This window comes from Haliotis rufescens, unplaced genomic scaffold (genome assembly GCF_023055435.1).
Source record: "Haliotis rufescens isolate VD_foot unplaced genomic scaffold, xgHalRufe1.0.p SCAF_27, whole genome shotgun sequence".
Classification (NCBI taxonomy): domain Eukaryota; kingdom Metazoa; phylum Mollusca; class Gastropoda; order Lepetellida; family Haliotidae; genus Haliotis; species Haliotis rufescens.
In genome coordinates this window covers 65,086-84,903 of record NW_025963968.1, presented here as the reverse complement: position 1 = coordinate 84,903, position 19,818 = coordinate 65,086, and positions in this window count along the sequence as shown.

The following is a 19,818-nucleotide window of genomic DNA, read 5'->3' as shown; positions in this document are numbered from 1 at the left end:
ATTGTTGTATTAGTTGTAGCAATGGTGTCTGTTTCAGTGGCTCCACTCTCAATGTAGTAGTGACATGTGACAATTGTTGTATCAGTTGTAGCAATGGTGTCTGTTTCAGTGGCCCCACTCTCAATGTAGTAGTGACATGTGACAATTGTTGTATCAGTTGTTGCAATGGTGTCTGTTTCAGTGGCTCCACTCTCAATGTAGTAGTGACATGTGACAATTGTTGTATCAGTTGTAGCAATGGTGTCTGTTTCAGTGGCCCCACTCTCAATGTAGTAGTGACATGTGACAATTGTTGTATCAGTTGTAGCAATGGTGTCTGTTTCAGTGGCCCCACTCTCAATGTAGTAGTGACATGTGACGATTGTTGTATTAGTTGTAGCAATGGTGTCTGTTTCAGTGGCCCCACTCTCAATGTAGTAGTGACATGTGACAATTGTTGTATCAGTTGTAGCAATGGTGTCTGTTTCAGTGGCCCCACTCTCAATGTAGTAGTGACATGTGACAATTGTTGTGTCAGTTGTAGTAATGGTGTCTGTTTCAGTGGCCCCACTCTCAATGTAGTAGTGACATGTGACAATTGTTGTATTAGTTGTAGCAATGGTGTCTGTTTCAGTGGCCCAACTCTCAATGTAGTAGTGACATGTGACAATTGTTGTATCAGTTGTAGCAATGGTGTCTGTTTCAGTGGCCCCACTCTCAATGTAGTAGTGACATGTGACAATTGTTGTGTCAGTTGTAGCAATGGTGTCTGTTTCAGTGGCCCCACTTTCAATGTAGTAGTGACATGTGACAATTGTTGTATTAGTTGTAGCAATGGTGTCTGTTTCAGTGGCCCCACTCTCAATGTAGTAGTGACATGTGACACTTGTTGTATTAGTTGTAGCAATGGTGTCTGTTTCAGTGACCCCACTCTCAATGTAGTAGTGACATGTGACAATTGTTGTGTCAGTTGTAGCAATGGTGTCTGTTTCAGTGGCCCCACTCTCAATGTAGTAGTGACATGTGACGATTGTTGTATTAGTTGTAGCAATGGTGTCTGTTTCAGTGGCTCCACTCTCAATGTAGTAGTGACATGTGACAATTGTTGTATCAGTTGTAGCAATGGTGTCTGTTTCAGTGGCCCCACTCTCAATGTAGTAGTGACATGTGACAATTGTTGTATCAGTTGTAGCAATGGTGTCTGTTTCAGTGACTCCACTGTCAATATGGTTGTGACATGTGACAATTGTTGTATCAGTTGTAGCAATGGTGTCTGTTTCAGTGGCCCCACTCTCAATGTAGTAGTGACATGTGACAATTGTTGTATCAGTTGTAGCAATGGTGTCTGTTTCAGTGACTCCACTGTCAATATGGTTGTGACATGTGACAATTGTTGTATCAGTTGTAGCAATGGTGTCTGTTTCAGTGGCCCCACTTTCAATGTAGTAGTGACATGTGACAATTGTTGTATCAGTTGTAGCAATGGTGTCTATTTCAGTGGCCCCGCTCTCAATGTAGTAGTGACATGTGACAATTGTTGTATCAGTTGTAGCAATGGTGTCTGTTTCAGTGGCCCCACTCTCAATGTAGTAGTGACATGTGACAATTGTTGTATCAGTTGTAGCAATGGTGTCTGTTTCAGTGGCCCCACTCTCAATGTAGTAGTGACATGTGACGATTGTTGTATTAGTTGTAGCAATGGTGTCTGTTTCAGTGGCCCCACTCTCAATGTAGTAGTGACATGTGACAATTGTTGTGTCAGTTGTAGTAATGGTGTCTGTTTCAGTGGCCCCACTCTCAATGTAGTAGTGACATGTGACAATTGTTGTGTCAGTTGTAGCAATGGTGTCTGTTTCAGTGGCCCCACTCTCAATGTAGTAGTGACATGTGACAATTGTTGTATTAGTTGTAGCAATGGTGTCTGTTTCAGTGGCCCCACTCTCAATGTAGTAGTGACATGTGACAATTGTTGTATCAGTTGTTGCAATGGTGTCTGTTTCAGTGGCTCCACTCTCAATGTAGTAGTGACATGTGACAATTGTTGTATCAGTTGTAGCAATGGTGTCTGTTTCAGTGGCCCCGCTCTCAATGTAGTAGTGACATGTGACAATTGTTGTATCAGTTGTAGCAATGGTGTCTGTTTCAGTGACTCCACTGTCAATATGGTTCTGACATGTGACAATTGTTGTATCAGTTGTAGCAATGGTGTCTGTTTCAGTGGCTCCACTGTCAATATGGTTGTGACATGTGACAATTGTTGTGTCAGTTGTAGCAATGGTGTCTGTTTCAGTGGCCCCACTCTCAATGTAGTAGTGACATGTGACAATTGTTGTATCAGTTGTAGCAATGGTGTCTGTTTCAGTGGCCCCACTCTCAATGTAGTAGTGACATGTGACAATTGTTGTATCAGTTGTAGCAATGGTGTCTGTTTCAGTGGCCCCACTCTCAATGTAGTAGTGACATGTGACAATTGTTGTATCAGTTGTAGCAATGGTGTCTGTTTCAGTGACTCCACTGTCAATATGGTTGTGACATGTGACAATTGTTGTATCAGTTGTAGCAATGGTGTCTGTTTCAGTGGCCCCACTCTCAATGTAGTAGTGACATGTGACAATTGTTGTATCAGTTGTAGCAATGGTGTCTATTTCAGTGGCCCCGCTCTCAATGTAGTAGTGACATGTGACAATTGTTGTATCAGTTGTAGCAATGGTGTCTGTTTCAGTGGCCCCACTCTCAATGTAGTAGTGACATGTGACAATTGTTGTATCAGTTGTAGCAATGGTGTCTGTTTCAGTGGCCCCACTCTCAATGTAGTAGTGACATGTGACGATTGTTGTATTAGTTGTAGCAATGGTGTCTGTTTCAGTGGCCCCACTCTCAATGTAGTAGTGACATGTGACAATTGTTGTGTCAGTTGTAGTAATGGTGTCTGTTTCAGTGGCCCCACTCTCAATGTAGTAGTGACATGTGACAATTGTTGTGTCAGTTGTAGCAATGGTGTCTGTTTCAGTGGCCCCACTCTCAATGTAGTAGTGACATGTGACAATTGTTGTATTAGTTGTAGCAATGGTGTCTGTTTCAGTGGCCCCACTCTCAATGTAGTAGTGACATGTGACAATTGTTGTATCAGTTGTTGCAATGGTGTCTGTTTCAGTGGCTCCACTCTCAATGTAGTAGTGACATGTGACAATTGTTGTATCAGTTGTAGCAATGGTGTCTGTTTCAGTGGCCCCGCTCTCAATGTAGTAGTGACATGTGACAATTGTTGTATCAGTTGTAGCAATGGTGTCTGTTTCAGTGACTCCACTGTCAATATGGTTCTGACATGTGACAATTGTTGTATCAGTTGTAGCAATGGTGTCTGTTTCAGTGGCTCCACTGTCAATATGGTTGTGACATGTGACAATTGTTGTGTCAGTTGTAGCAATGGTGTCTGTTTCAGTGGCCCCACTCTCAATGTAGTAGTGACATGTGACAATTGTTGTATCAGTTGTAGCAATGGTGTCTGTTTCAGTGGCCCCACTCTCAATGTAGTAGTGACATGTGACAATTGTTGTATCAGTTGTAGCAATGGTGTCTGTTTCAGTGGTCCCGCTCTCAATGTAGTAGTGACATGTGACAATTGTTGTATCAGTTGTAGCAATGGTGTCTGTTTCAGTGACTCCACTGTCAATATGGTTGTGACATGTGACAATTGTTGTATCAGTTCTTGCAATGGTGTCTGTTTCAGTGGCCCCACTCTCAATGTAGTAGTGACATGTGACAATTGTTGTATCAGTTGTAGCAATGGTGTCTGTTTCAGTGGCTCCACTCTCAATGTAGTAGTGACATGTGACAATTGTTGTATCAGTTGTAGCAATGGTGTCTGTTTCAGTGGCCCCACTCTCAATGTAGTAGTGACATGTGACAATTGTTGTATCAGTTGTAGCAATGGTGTCTGTTTCAGTGGCCCCACTCTCAATGTAGTAGTGACATGTGACAATTGTTGTATCAGTTGTAGCAATGGTGTCTGTTTCAGTGGCCCCACTCTCAATGTAGTAGTGACATGTGACAATTGTTGTATCAGTTGTAGCAATGGTGTCTGTTTCAGTGGCTCCACTGTCAATATGGTTGCGACATGTGACGATTGTTGTATCAGTTCTTGCAATGGTGTCTGTTTCAGTGGCCCCACTCTCAATGTAGTTGTGACATGTGACAATTGTTGTATCAGTTGTAGCAATGGTGTCTGTTTCAGTGGCCCCACTCTCAATGTAGTAGAGACATGTGACAATTGTTGTATCAGTTGTAGCAATGGTGTCTGTTTCAGTGGCCCCACTCTCAATGTAGTAGTGACATGTGACAATTGTTGTATCAGTTGTAGCAATGGTGTCTGTTTCAGTGGCCCCACTCTCAATGTAGTAGTGACATGTGACGATTGTTGTATTAGTTGTAGCAATGGTGTCTGTTTCAGTGGCCCCACTCTCAATGTAGTAGTGACATGTGACAATTGTTGTATCAGTTGTAGCAATGGTGTCTGTTTCAGTGGCCCCACTCTCAATGTAGTAGTGACATGTGACAATTGTTGTGTCAGTTGTAGCAATGGTGTCTGTTTCAGTGGCCCCACTCTCAATGTAGTAGTGACATGTGACAATTGTTGTATTAGTTGTAGCAATGGTGTCTGTTTCAGTGGCCCAACTCTCAATGTAGTAGTGACATGTGACAATTGTTGTATCAGTTGTAGCAATGGTGTCTGTTTCAGTGGCCCCACTCTCAATGTAGTAGTGACATGTGACAATTGTTGTGTCAGTTGTAGCAATGGTGTCTGTTTCAGTGGCCCCACTCTCAATGTAGTAGTGACATGTGACAATTGTTGTATTAGTTGTAGCAATGGTGTCTGTTTCAGTGGCCCCACTCTCAATGTAGTAGTGACATGTGACAATTGTTGTATTAGTTGTAGCAATGGTGTCTGTTTCAGTGGCCCGAACTCTCAATGTAGTAGTGACATGTGACAATTGTTGTGTCAGTTGTAGCAATGGTGTCTGTTTCAGTGGCCCCACACTCAATGTAGTAGTGACATGTGACGATTGTTGTATTAGTTGTAGCAATGGTGTCTGTTTCAGTGGCTCCACTCTCAATGTAGTAGTGACATGTGACAATTGTTGTATCAGTTGTAGCAATGGTGTCTGTTTCAGTGGCCCCACTCTCAATGTAGTAGTGACATGTGACAATTGTTGTATCAGTTGTAGCAATGGTGTCTGTTTCAGTGACTCCACTGTCAATATGGTTGTGACATGTGACAATTGTTGTATCAGTTGTAGCAATGGTGTCTGTTTCAGTGGCCCCACTCTCAATGTAGTAGTGACATGTGACAATTGTTGTATCAGTTGTAGCAATGGTGTCTGTTTCAGTGGCCCCACTCTCAATGTAGTAGTGACATGTGACAATTGTTGTATCAGTTGTAGCAATGGTGTCTGTTTCAGTGACTCCACTGTCAATATGGTTGTGACATGTGACAATTGTTGTATCAGTTGTAGCAATGGTGTCTGTTTCAGTGGCCCCACTCTCAATGTAGTAGTGACATGTGACGATTGTTGTATTAGTTGTAGCAATGGTGTCTGTTTCAGTGGCCCCACTCTCAATGTAGTAGTGACATGTGACAATTGTTGTATCAGTTGTAGCAATGGTGTCTGTTTCAGTGGCCCCACTCTCAATGTAGTAGTGACATGTGACAATTGTTGTATCAGTTGTAGCAATGGTGTCTGTTTCAGTGGCCCCACTCTCAATGTAGTAGTGACATGTGACAATTGTTGTATCAGTTGTAGCAATGGTGTCTGTTTCAGTGGCCCCACTCTCAATGTAGTAGTGACATGTGACAATTGTTGTGTCAGTTGTAGCAATGGTGTCTGTTTCAGTGGCCCCACTCTCAATGTAGTAGTGACATGTGACAATTGTTGTATTAGTTGTAGCAATGGTGTCTGTTTCAGTGGCCCCACTCTCAATGTAGTAGTGACATGTGACAATTGTTGTGTCAGTTGTAGCAATGGTGTCTGTTTCAGTGGCCCCACTTTCAATGTAGTAGTGACATGTGACAATTGTTGTATTAGTTGTAGCAATGGTGTCTGTTTCAGTGGCCCCACTCTCAATGTAGTAGTGACATGTGACAATTGTTGTATTAGTTGTAGCAATGGTGTCTGTTTCAGTGGCCCGAACTCTCAATGTAGTAGTGACATGTGACAATTGTTGTATCAGTTGTAGCAATGGTGTCTGTTTCAGTGGCCCCACTCTCAATGTAGTAGTGACATGTGACGATTGTTGTATTAGTTGTAGCAATGGTGTCTGTTTCAGTGGCTCCACTCTCAATGTAGTAGTGACATGTGACAATTGTTGTATCAGTTGTAGCAATGGTGTCTGTTTCAGTGGCCCCACTCTCAATGTAGTAGTGACATGTGACAATTGTTGTATCAGTTGTAGCAATGGTGTCTGTTTCAGTGACTCCACTGTCAATATGGTTGTGACATGTGACAATTGTTGTATCAGTTGTAGCAATGGTGTCTGTTTCAGTGGCCCCACTCTCAATGTAGTAGTGACATGTGACAATTGTTGTATCAGTTGTAGCAATGGTGTCTGTTTCAGTGACTCCACTGTCAATATGGTTGTGACATGTGACAATTGTTGTATCAGTTGTAGCAATGGTGTCTGTTTCAGTGGCCCCACTCTCAATGTAGTAGTGACATGTGACAATTGTTGTATCAGTTGTAGCAATGGTGTCTATTTCAGTGGCCCCGCTCTCAATGTAGTAGTGACATGTGACAATTGTTGTATCAGTTGTAGCAATGGTGTCTGTTTCAGTGGCCCCACTCTCAATGTAGTAGTGACATGTGACAATTGTTGTATCAGTTGTAGCAATGGTGTCTGTTTCAGTGGCCCCACTCTCAATGTAGTAGTGACATGTGACGATTGTTGTATTAGTTGTAGCAATGGTGTCTGTTTCAGTGGCCCCACTCTCAATGTAGTAGAGACATGTGACAATTGTTGTGTCAGTTGTAGTAATGGTGTCTGTTTCAGTGGCCCCACTCTCAATGTAGTAGTGACATGTGACAATTGTTGTGTCAGTTGTAGCAATGGTGTCTGTTTCAGTGGCCCCACTCTCAATGTAGTAGTGACATGTGACAATTGTTGTATCAGTTGTAGCAATGGTGTCTGTTTCAGTGGCCCCGCTCTCAATGTAGTTGTGACATGTGACAATTGTTGTATCAGTTGTAGCAATGGTGTCTGTTTCAGTGACTCCACTGTCAATATGGTTGTGACATGTGACAATTGTTGTATCAGTTGTAGCAATGGTGTCTGTTTCAGTGGCCCCACTCTCAATGTAGTAGTGACATGTGACCATTGTTGTATTAGTTGTAGCAATGGTGTCTGTTTCAGTGGCTCCACTCTCAATGTAGTAGTGACATGTGACAATTGTTGTATCAGTTGTAGCAATGGTGTCTGTTTCAGTGGCCCCACTCTCAATGTAGTAGTGACATGTGACAATTGTTGTATCAGTTGTAGCAATGGTGTCTGTTTCAGTGACTCCACTGTCAATATGGTTGTGACATGTGACAATTGTTGTATCAGTTGTAGCAATGGTGTCTGTTTCAGTGGCCCCACTCTCAATGTAGTAGTGACATGTGACAATTGTTGTATCAGTTGTAGCAATGGTGTCTGTTTCAGTGACTCCACTGTCAATATGGTTGTGACATGTGACAATTGTTGTATCAGTTGTAGCAATGGTGTCTGTTTCAGTGGCCCCACTCTCAATGTAGTAGTGACATGTGACAATTGTTGTATCAGTTGTAGCAATGGTGTCTATTTCAGTGGCCCCGCTGTCAATGTAGTAGTGACATGTGACAATTGTTGTATCAGTTGTAGCAATGGTGTCTGTTTCAGTGGCCCCACTCTCAATGTAGTAGTGACATGTGACAATTGTTGTATCAGTTGTAGCAATGGTGTCTGTTTCAGTGGCCCCACTCTCAATGTAGTAGTGACATGTGACGATTGTTGTATTAGTTGTAGCAATGGTGTCTGTTTCAGTGGCCCCACTCTCAATGTAGTAGAGACATGTGACAATTGTTGTGTCAGTTGTAGTAATGGTGTCTGTTTCAGTGGCCCCACTCTCAATGTAGTAGAGACATGTGACAATTGTTGTGTCAGTTGTAGTAATGGTGTCTGTTTCAGTGGCCCCACTCTCAATGTAGTAGTGACATGTGACAATTGTTGTGTCAGTTGTAGCAATGGTGTCTGTTTCAGTGGCCCCACTCTCAATGTAGTAGTGACATGTGACAATTGTTGTATCAGTTGTAGCAATGGTGTCTGTTTCAGTGGCCCCGCTCTCAATGTAGTTGTGACATGTGACAATTGTTGTATCAGTTGTAGCAATGGTGTCTGTTTCAGTGACTCCACTGTCAATATGGTTGTGACATGTGACAATTGTTGTATCAGTTGTAGCAATGGTGTCTGTTTCAGTGGCCCCACTCTCAATGTAGTAGTGACATGTGACGATTGTTGTATTAGTTGTAGCAATGGTGTCTGTTTCAGTGGCTCCACTCTCAATGTAGTAGTGACATGTGACAATTGTTGTATCAGTTGTAGCAATGGTGTCTGTTTCAGTGGCCCCACTCTCAATGTAGTAGTGACATGTGACAATTGTTGTATCAGTTGTAGCAATGGTGTCTGTTTCAGTGACTCCACTGTCAATATGGTTGTGACATGTGACAATTGTTGTATCAGTTGTAGCAATGGTGTCTGTTTCAGTGGCCCCACTCTCAATGTAGTAGTGACATGTGACAATTGTTGTATCAGTTGTAGCAATGGTGTCTGTTTCAGTGACTCCACTGTCAATATGGTTGTGACATGTGACAATTGTTGTATCAGTTGTAGCAATGGTGTCTGTTTCAGTGGCCCCACTCTCAATGTAGTAGTGACATGTGACAATTGTTGTATCAGTTGTAGCAATGGTGTCTATTTCAGTGGCCCCGCTCTCAATGTAGTAGTGACATGTGACAATTGTTGTATCAGTTGTAGCAATGGTGTCTGTTTCAGTGGCCCCACTCTCAATGTAGTAGTGACATGTGACAATTGTTGTATCAGTTGTAGCAATGGTGTCTGTTTCAGTGGCCCCACTCTCAATGTAGTAGTGACATGTGACGATTGTTGTATTAGTTGTAGCAATGGTGTCTGTTTCAGTGGCCCCACTCTCAATGTAGTAGAGACATGTGACAATTGTTGTGTCAGTTGTAGTAATGGTGTCTGTTTCAGTGGCCCCACTCTCAATGTAGTAGAGACATGTGACAATTGTTGTGTCAGTTGTAGTAATGGTGTCTGTTTCAGTGGCCCCACTCTCAATGTAGTAGTGACATGTGACAATTGTTGTGTCAGTTGTAGCAATGGTGTCTGTTTCAGTGGCCCCACTCTCAATGTAGTAGTGACATGTGACAATTGTTGTATCAGTTGTAGCAATGGTGTCTGTTTCAGTGGCCCCGCTCTCAATGTAGTTGTGACATGTGACAATTGTTGTATCAGTTGTAGCAATGGTGTCTGTTTCAGTGACTCCACTGTCAATATGGTTGTGACATGTGACAATTGTTGTATCAGTTGTAGCAATGGTGTCTGTTTCAGTGGCCCCACTCTCAATGTAGTAGTGACATGTGACGATTGTTGTATTAGTTGTAGCAATGGTGTCTGTTTCAGTGGCTCCACTCTCAATGTAGTAGTGACATGTGACAATTGTTGTATCAGTTGTAGCAATGGTGTCTGTTTCAGTGGCCCCACTCTCAATGTAGTAGTGACATGTGACAATTGTTGTATCAGTTGTAGCAATGGTGTCTGTTTCAGTGACTCCACTGTCAATATGGTTGTGACATGTGACAATTGTTGTATCAGTTGTAGCAATGGTGTCTGTTTCAGTGGCCCCACTCTCAATGTAGTAGTGACATGTGACAATTGTTGTATCAGTTGTAGCAATGGTGTCTGTTTCAGTGACTCCACTGTCAATATGGTTGTGACATGTGACAATTGTTGTATCAGTTGTAGCAATGGTGTCTGTTTCAGTGGCCCCACTCTCAATGTAGTAGTGACATGTGACAATTGTTGTATCAGTTGTAGCAATGGTGTCTATTTCAGTGGCCCCGCTCTCAATGTAGTAGTGACATGTGACAATTGTTGTATCAGTTGTAGCAATGGTGTCTGTTTCAGTGGCCCCACTCTCAATGTAGTAGTGACATGTGACAATTGTTGTATCAGTTGTAGCAATGGTGTCTGTTTCAGTGGCCCCACTCTCAATGTAGTAGTGACATGTGACGATTGTTGTATTAGTTGTAGCAATGGTGTCTGTTTCAGTGGCCCCACTCTCAATGTAGTAGAGACATGTGACAATTGTTGTGTCAGTTGTAGTAATGGTGTCTGTTTCAGTGGCCCCACTCTCAATGTAGTAGTGACATGTGACAATTGTTGTGTCAGTTGTAGCAATGGTGTCTGTTTCAGTGGCCCCACTCTCAATGTAGTAGTGACATGTGACAATTGTTGTATCAGTTGTAGCAATGGTGTCTGTTTCAGTGGCCCCGCTCTCAATGTAGTTGTGACATGTGACAATTGTTGTATCAGTTGTAGCAATGGTGTCTGTTTCAGTGACTCCACTGTCAATATGGTTGTGACATGTGACAATTGTTGTATCAGTTGTAGCAATGGTGTCTGTTTCAGTGGCCCCACTCTCAATGTAGTAGTGACATGTGACAATTGTTGTATCAGTTGTAGCAATGGTGTCTGTTTCAGTGACTTCACTGTCAATATGGTTTGTGACATGTGACAATTGTTGTATCAGTTGTAGGAATGGTGTCTGTTTCAGTGGCCCCACTCTCAATGTAGTTGTGACATGTGACAATTGTTGTATTAGTTGTAGCAATGGTGTCTGTTTCAGTGGCCCCACTCTCAATGTAGTAGTGACATGTGACAATTGTTGTATCAGTTGTAGCAATGGTGTCTGTTTCAGTGGCCCCGCTCTCAATGTAGTAGTGACATGTGACAATTGTTGTAGCAGTTGTAGCAATGGTGTCTGTTTCAGTGACTCCACTGTCAATATGGTTGTGACATGTGACAATTGTTGTATCAGTTGTAGCAATGGTGTCTGTTTCAGTGGCCCCGCTCTCAATGTAGTAGTGACATGTGACAATTGTTGTATTAGTTGTAGCAATGGTGTCTGTTTCAGTGACTCCACTGTCAATATGGTTGTGACATGTGACAATTGTTGTATCAGTTGTAGCAATGGTGTCTGTTTCAGTGGCCCCACTCTCAATGTAGTTGTGACATGTGACAATTGTTGTATCAGTTGTAGCAATGGTGTCTGTTTCAGTGGCCCCACTCTCAATGTAGTAGTGACATGTGACAATTGTTGTATCAGTTGTAGCAATGGTGTCTGTTTCAGTGGCCCCACTCTCAATGTAGTAGTGACATGTGACAATTGTTGTATCAGTTGTAGCAATGGTGTCTGTTTCAGTGGCTCCACTGTCAATATGGTTGTGACATGTGACAATTGTTGTATCAGTTCTTGCAATGGTGTCTGTTTCAGTGGCCCCACTCTCAATGTAGTAGTGACATGTGACAATTGTTGTATCAGTTGTAGCAATGGTGTCTGTTTCAGTGGCTCCACTCTCAATGTAGTAGTGACATGTGACAATTGTTGTATCAGTTGTAGCAATGGTGTCTGTTTCAGTGGCCCCACTCTCAATGTAGTAGTGACATGTGACAATTGTTGTATCAGTTGTTGCAATGGTGTCTGTTTCAGTGGCTCCACTCTCAATGTAGTAGTGACATGTGACAATTGTTGTATCAGTTGTAGCAATGGTGTCTGTTTCAGTGGCCCCGCTCTCAATGTAGTAGTGACATGTGACAATTGTTGTATCAGTTGTAGCAATGGTGTCTGTTTCAGTGACTCCACTGTCAATATGGTTGTGACATGTGACAATTGTTGTATCAGTTGTAGCAATGGTGTCTGTTTCAGTGGCTCCACTGTCAATATGGTTGTGACATGTGACAATTGTTGTGTCAGTTGTAGCAATGGTGTCTGTTTCAGTGGCCCCACTCTCAATGTAGTAGTGACATGTGACAATTGTTGTATCAGTTGTAGCAATGGTGTCTGTTTCAGTGGCCCCACTCTCAATGTAGTAGTGACATGTGACAATTGTTGTATCAGTTGTAGCAATGGTGTCTGTTTCAGTGGCCCCGCTCTCAATGTAGTAGTGACATGTGACAATTGTTGTATCAGTTGTAGCAATGGTGTCTGTTTCAGTGACTCCACTGTCAATATGGTTGTGACATGTGACAATTGTTGTATCAGTTCTTGCAATGGTGTCTGTTTCAGTGGCCCCACTCTCAATGTAGTAGTGACATGTGACAATTGTTGTATCAGTTGTAGCAATGGTGTCTGTTTCAGTGGCTCCACTCTCAATGTAGTAGTGACATGTGACAATTGTTGTATCAGTTGTAGCAATGGTGTCTGTTTCAGTGGCCCCACTCTCAATGTAGTAGTGACATGTGACAATTGTTGTATCAGTTGTAGCAATGGTGTCTGTTTCAGTGGCCCCACTCTCAATGTAGTAGTGACATGTGACAATTGTTGTATCAGTTGTAGCAATGGTGTCTGTTTCAGTGGCTCCACTGTCAATATGGTTGCGACATGTGACGATTGTTGTATCAGTTCTTGCAATGGTGTCTGTTTCAGTGGCCCCACTCTCAATGTAGTTGTGACATGTGACAATTGTTGTATCAGTTGTAGCAATGGTGTCTGTTTCAGTGGCCCCACTCTCAATGTAGTAGTGACATGTGACAATTGTTGTATCAGTTGTAGCAATGGTGTCTGTTTCAGTGGCCCCACTCTCAATGTAGTAGTGACATGTGACAATTGTTGTATCAGTTGTAGCAATGGTGTCTGTTTCAGTGGCTCCACTGTCAATATGGTTTGTGACATGTGACAATTGTTGTATCAGTTGTAGCAATGGTGTCTGTTTCAGTGGCCCCACTCTCAATGTAGTTGTGACATGTGACAATTGTTGTATTAGTTGTAGCAATGGTGTCTGTTTCAGTGGCCCCACTCTCAATGTAGTAGTGACATGTGACAATTGTTGTATCAGTTGTAGCAATGGTGTCTGTTTCAGTGGCCCCGCTCTCAATGTAGTAGTGACATGTGACAATTGTTGTATCAGTTGTAGCAATGGTGTCTGTTTCAGTGACTCCACTGTCAATATGGTTGTGACATGTGACAATTGTTGTATCAGTTGTAGCAATGGTGTCTGTTTCAGTGGCCCCGCTCTCAATGTAGTAGTGACATGTGACAATTGTTGTATTAGTTGTAGCAATGGTGTCTGTTTCAGTGACTCCACTGTCAATATGGTTGTGACATGTGACAATTGTTGTATCAGTTGTAGCAATGGTGTCTGTTTCAGTGGCCCCACTCTCAATGTAGTTGTGACATGTGACAATTGTTGTATCAGTTGTAGCAATGGTGTCTGTTTCAGTGGCCCCACTCTCAATGTAGTAGAGACATGTGACAATTGTTGTATCAGTTGTAGCAATGGTGTCTGTTTCAGTGGCCCCACTCTCAATGTAGTAGTGACATGTGACAATTGTTATATCAGTTGTAGCAATGGTGTCTGTTTCAGTGGCTCCACTGTCAATATGGTTGTGACATGTGACAATTGTTGTATCAGTTGTAGCAATGGTGTCTGTTTCAGTGGCTCCACTCTCAATGTAGTAGTGACATGTGACAATTGTTGTATCAGTTGTAGCAATGGTGTCTGTTTCAGTGGCCCCTCTCTCAATGTAGTAGTGACATGTGACAATTGTTGTATCAGTTGTAGCAATGGTGTCTGTTTCAGTGGCCCCGCTCTCAATGTAGTAGTGACATGTGACAATTGTTGTATCAGTTGTAGCAATGGTGTCTGTTTCAGTGACTCCACTGTCAATATGGTTGTGACATGTGACAATTGTTGTATCAGTTCTTGCAATGGTGTCTGTTTCAGTGGCCCCACTCTCAATGTAGTAGTGACATGTGACAATTGTTGTATCAGTTGTAGCAATGGTGTCTGTTTCAGTGGCTCCACTCTCAATGTAGTAGTGACATGTGACAATTGTTGTATCAGTTATAGCAATGGTGTCTGTTTCAGTGGCCCCACTCTCAATGTAGTAGTGACATGTGACAATTGTTGTATCAGTTGTTGCAATGGTGTCTGTTTCAGTGACTCCACTCTCAATGTAGTAGTGACATGTGACAATTGTTGTATCAGTTGTAGCAATGGTGTCTGTTTCAGTGGCCCCACTCTCAATGTAGTAGTGACATGTGACAATTGTTGTATCAGTTGTAGCAATGGTGTCTGTTTCAGTGGCCCCACTCTCAATGTAGTAGTGACATGTGACAATTGTTGTATCAGTTGTAGCAATGGTGTCTGTTTCAGTGGCCCCACTCTCAATGTAGTAGTGACATGTGACAATTGTTGTATCAGTTGTAGCAATGGTGTCTGTTTCAGTGGCTCCACTCTCAATGTAGTAGTGACATGTGACAATTGTTGTATCAGTTGTAGCAATGGTGTCTGTTTCAGTGGCCCCACTCTCAATGTAGTAGTGACATGTGACAATTGTTGTATCAGTTGTAGCAATGGTGTCTGTTTCAGTGGCCCCGCTCTCAATGTAGTAGTGACATGTGACAATTGTTGTATCAGTTGTAGCAATGGTGTCTGTTTCAGTGGCTCCACTGTCAATATGGTTGTGACATGTGACAATTGTTGTATCAGTTGTAGCAATGGTGTCTGTTTCAGTGGCCCCACTCTCAATGTAGTTGTGACATGTGACAATTGTTGTATCAGTTGTAGCAATGGTGTCTGTTTCAGTGGCCCCACTCTCAATGTAGTAGAGACATGTGACAATTGTTGTATCAGTTGTAGCAATGGTGTCTGTTTCAGTGGCCCCACTCTCAATGTAGTAGTGACATGTGACAATTGTTGTATCAGTTGTAGCAATGGTGTCTGTTTCAGTGGCTCCACTGTCAATATGGTTGTGACATGTGACAATTGTTTTGTCAGTTGTAGCAATGGTGTCTGTTTCAGTGGCCCCACTCTCAATGTAGTAGTGACATGTGACAATTGTTGTATCAGTTGTAGCAATGGTGTCTGTTTCAGTGGCCCCGCTCTCAATGTAGTAGTGACATGTGACAATTGTTGTAGCAGTTGTAGCAATGGTGTCTGTTTCAGTGACTCCACTGTCAATATGGTTGTGACATGTGACAATTGTTGTATCAGTTGTAGCAATGGTGTCTGTTTCAGTGGCCCCACTCTCAATGTAGTAGTGACATGTGACAATTGTTGTATCAGTTGTAGCAATGGTGTCTGTTTCAGTGGCTCCACTCTCAATGTAGTAGTGACATGTGACAATTGTTGTATCAGTTGTAGCAATGGTGTCTGTTTCAGTGGCCCCACTCTCAATGTAGTAGTGACATGTGACAATTGTTGTATCAGTTGTTGCAATGGTGTCTGTTTCAGTGGCTCCACTCTCAATGTAGTAGTGACATGTGACAATTGTTGTATCAGTTGTAGCAATGGTGTCTGTTTCAGTGGCCCCACTCTCAATGTAGTAGTGACATGTGACAATTGTTGTATCAGTTGTAGCAATGGTTTCTGTTTCAGTGGCTCCACTGTCAATATGGTTGTTACATGTGACGATTGTTGTATCAGTTCTTGCAATGGTGTCTGTTTCAGTGGCCCCACTCTCAATGTAGTAGTGACATGTGACAATTGTTGTATCAGTTGTAGCAATGGTGTCTGTTTCAGTGGCTCCACTCTCAATGTAGTAGTGACATGTGACAATTGTTGTATCAGTTGTAGCAATGGTGTCTGTTTCAGTGGCCCCACTCTCAATGTAGTAGTGACATGTGACAATTGTTGTATCAGTTGTAGCAATGGTGTCTGTTTCAGTGGCTCCACTCTCAATGTAGTAGTGACATGTGACAATTGTTGTATCAGTTGTAGCAATGGTGTCTGTTTCAGTGGCTCCACTCTCAATGTAGTAGTGACATGTGACAATTGTTGTATCAGTTGTAGCAATGTTGTCTGTTTCAGTGGCTCCACTGTCAATTTGGTTGTGACATGTGACGATTGTTGTGTCAGTTGTAGCAATGGTGTCTGTTTCAGTGGCCCCACTCTCAATGTAGTAGTGACATGTGACAATTGTTGTATCAGTTGTAGCAATGGTGTCTGTTTCAGTGGCTCCACTGTCAATATGGTTGTGACATGTGACAATTGTTGTATCAGTTGTAGCAATGGTGTCTGTTTCAGTGGCTCCACTCTCAATGTAGTAGTGACATGTGACAATTGTTGTATCAGTTGTAGCAATGGTGTCTGTTTCAGTGGCCCCACTCTCAATGTAGTTGTGACATGTGACAATTGTTGTATCAGTTGTAGCAATGGTGTCTGTTTCAGTGGCTCCACTCTCAATGTAGTAGTGACATGTGACAATTGTTGTATCAGTTGTAGCAATGGTGTCTGTTTCAGTGGCCCCACTCTCAATGTAGTTGTGACATGTGACAATTGTTGTATCAGTTGTAGCAATGGTGTCTGTTTCAGTGGCCCCACTCTCAATGTAGTAGAGACATGTGACAATTGTTGTATCAGTTGTAGCAATGGTGTCTGTTTCAGTGGCCCCACTCTCAATGTAGTAGTGACATGTGACAATTGTTGTATCAGTTGTAGCAATGGTGTCTGTTTCAGTGGCTCCACTGTCAATATGGTTGTGACATGTGACAATTGTTGTATCAGTTGTAGCAATGGTGTCTGTTTCAGTGGCCCCACTCTCAATGTAGTAGTGACATGTGACAATTGTTGTATCAGTTGTAGCAATGGTGTCTGTTTCAGTGGCCCCACTCTCAATGTAGTAGTGACATGTGACAATTGTTGTATCAGTTGTAGCAATGGTGTCTGTTTCAGTGGCCCCGCTCTCAATGTAGTAGTGACATGTGACAATTGTTGTATCAGTTGTAGCAATGGTGTCTGTTTCAGTGACTCCACTGTCAATATGGTTGTGACATGTGACAATTGTTGTATCAGTTCTTGCAATGGTGTCTGTTTCAGTGGCCCCACTCTCAATGTAGTAGTGACATGTGACAATTGTTGTATCAGTTGTAGCAATGGTGTCTGTTTCAGTGGCTCCACTCTCAATGTAGTAGTGACATGTGACAATTGTTGTATCAGTTGTAGCAATGGTGTCTGTTTCAGTGGCCCCACTCTCAATGTAGTAGTGACATGTGACAATTGTTGTATCAGTTGTAGCAATGGTGTCTGTTTCAGTGGCCCCACTCTCAATGTAGTAGTGACATGTGACAATTGTTGTATCAGTTGTAGCAATGGTGTCTGTTTCAGTGGCCCCACTCTCAATGTAGTAGTGACATGTGACAATTGTTGTATCAGTTGTAACAATGGTGTCTGTTTCAGTGGCCCCACTCTCAATGTAGTAGTGACATGTGACAATTGTTGTATCAGTTGTAGCAATGGTGTCTGTTTCAGTGGCCCCACTCTCAATGTAGTAGTGACATGTGACAATTGTTGTATCAGTTGTAGCAATGGTGTCTGTTTCAGTGGCCCCACTCTCAATGTAGTAGTGACATGTGACAATTGTTGTATCAGTTGTAGCAATGGTGTCTGTTTCAGTGGCTCCACTGTCAATATGGTTGTGACATGTGACAATTGTTGTATCAGTTGTAGCAATGGTGTCTGTTTCAGTGGCTCCACTCTCAATGTAGTAGTGACATGTGACAATTGTTGTATCAGTTGTAGCAATGGTGTCTGTTTCAGTGGCCCCACTCTCAATGTAGTTGTGACATGTGACAATTGTTGTATCAGTTGTAGCAATGGTGTCTGTTTCAGTGGCTCCACTCTCAATGTAGTAGTGACATGTGACAATTGTTGTATCAGTTGTAGCAATGGTGTCTGTTTCAGTGGCCCCACTCTCAATGTAGTAGTGACATGTGACAATTGTTGTATCAGTTGTAGCAATGGTGTCTGTTTCAGTGGCTCCACTGTCAATATGGTTGTGACATGTGACAATTGTTGTATAAGTTGTAGCAATGGTGTCTGTTTCAGTGGCTCCACTCTCAATGTAGTAGTGACATGTGACAATTGTTGTATCAGTTGTAGCAATGGTGTCTGTTTCAGTGGCCCCACTCTCAATGTAGTAGTGACATGTGACAATTGTTGTATCAGTTGTAGCAATGGTGTCTGTTTCAGTGGCTCCACTCTCAATGTAGTAGTGACATGTGACAATTGTTGTATCAGTTGTAGCAATGGTGTCTGTTTCAGTGGCCCCACTCTCAATGTAGTAGTGACATGTGACAATTGTTGTATCAGTTGTAGCAATGGTGTCTGTTTCAGTGGCCCCGCTCTCAATGTAGTAGTGACATGTGACGATTGTTGTATCAGTTGTAGCAATGGTGTCTGTTTCAGTGGCCCCACTCTCAATGTAGTAGTGACATGTGACAATTGTTGTATCAGTTGTAGCAATGGTGTCTGTTTCAGTGGCCCCACTCTCAATGTAGTAGTGACATGTGACAATTGTTGTATCAGTTGTAGCAATGGTGTCTGTTTCAGTGGCCCCGCTCTCAATGTAGTAGTGACATGTGACAATTGTTGTATCAGTTGTAGCAATGGTGTCTGTTTCAGTGGCCCCACTCTCAATGTAGTAGTGACATGTGACAATTGTTGTGTCAGTTGTAGCAATGGTGTCTGTTTCAGTGGCCCCACTCTCAATGTAGTAGTGACATGTGACAATTGTTGTGTCAGTTGTAGCAATGGTGTCTGTTTCAGTGGCCCCACTCTCAATGTAGTAGTGACATGTGACGATTGTTGTATCAGTTGTAGCAATGGTGTCTGTTTCAGTGGCCCCACTCTCAATGTAGTAGTGACATGTGACAATTGTTGTATTAGTTGTAGCAATGGTGTCTGTTTCAGTGGCTCCACTGTCAATATGGTTGTGACATGTGACAATTGTTGTGTCAGTTCTTGCAATGGTTGATACGATTACATGCATCAACAAAGTCAGCGAGTCCGACCACCCGATCCCGTTAGTTGCCTCTTACGACAAGCAAACATGGGTTGCTGAAGATCTATTCTACCCCGGATCTTCTTGGGTCTGGAAACTGTGGTAAGATCAGTAAAACTGATTAGGAAACTATGATTAGATCAGTAAATGTGATTTGGAAACTCTGATGATATCAGTAAAAGTGATTTGGAAACTGTGATGATATCAGTAAAAGTGATTTGGAAACTGTGATTAGATCACTAAAAGTGATATGGAAACTGATAAGATCAGTAAAAGTGATTTGCAAACTGATTAGATCCGTAATCCTGTTACGGAAACTATGATAAGATCAGAGAGACAGTGGAATTGATTCGGAAACTGATCAGATCAGTAATAGTGATTTCTAACTGTGTAAAAATGATTAGGAAACTATGACAAAGTGATTAGGAAGGTGTGATTAGATTAGTAAAAGTGTTTAGGAAACTGATTAGATCAGTAAAGGTGATTTTGAAACTAGATAAGTAAAAGTGATTTTGAAACTTGTAGATCAGTAGAATTGATTGGGAAACTGATTAGATCAGTAAAGCTGATTAGTAAGATATGATTAGATTAGTGAAAGTGATTAGAAAACTGTCTTATTGATCAGTAAATGTGGTTAGGAAGATCTGATTAGATCAGTAAAAGTGATTTTGAAACTGTTTTATAGATCAGTAAAAGTAGTTAGGAAGATGTGATTAGATCAGTAAGAGTGATTTGGAAACTGATTAGATC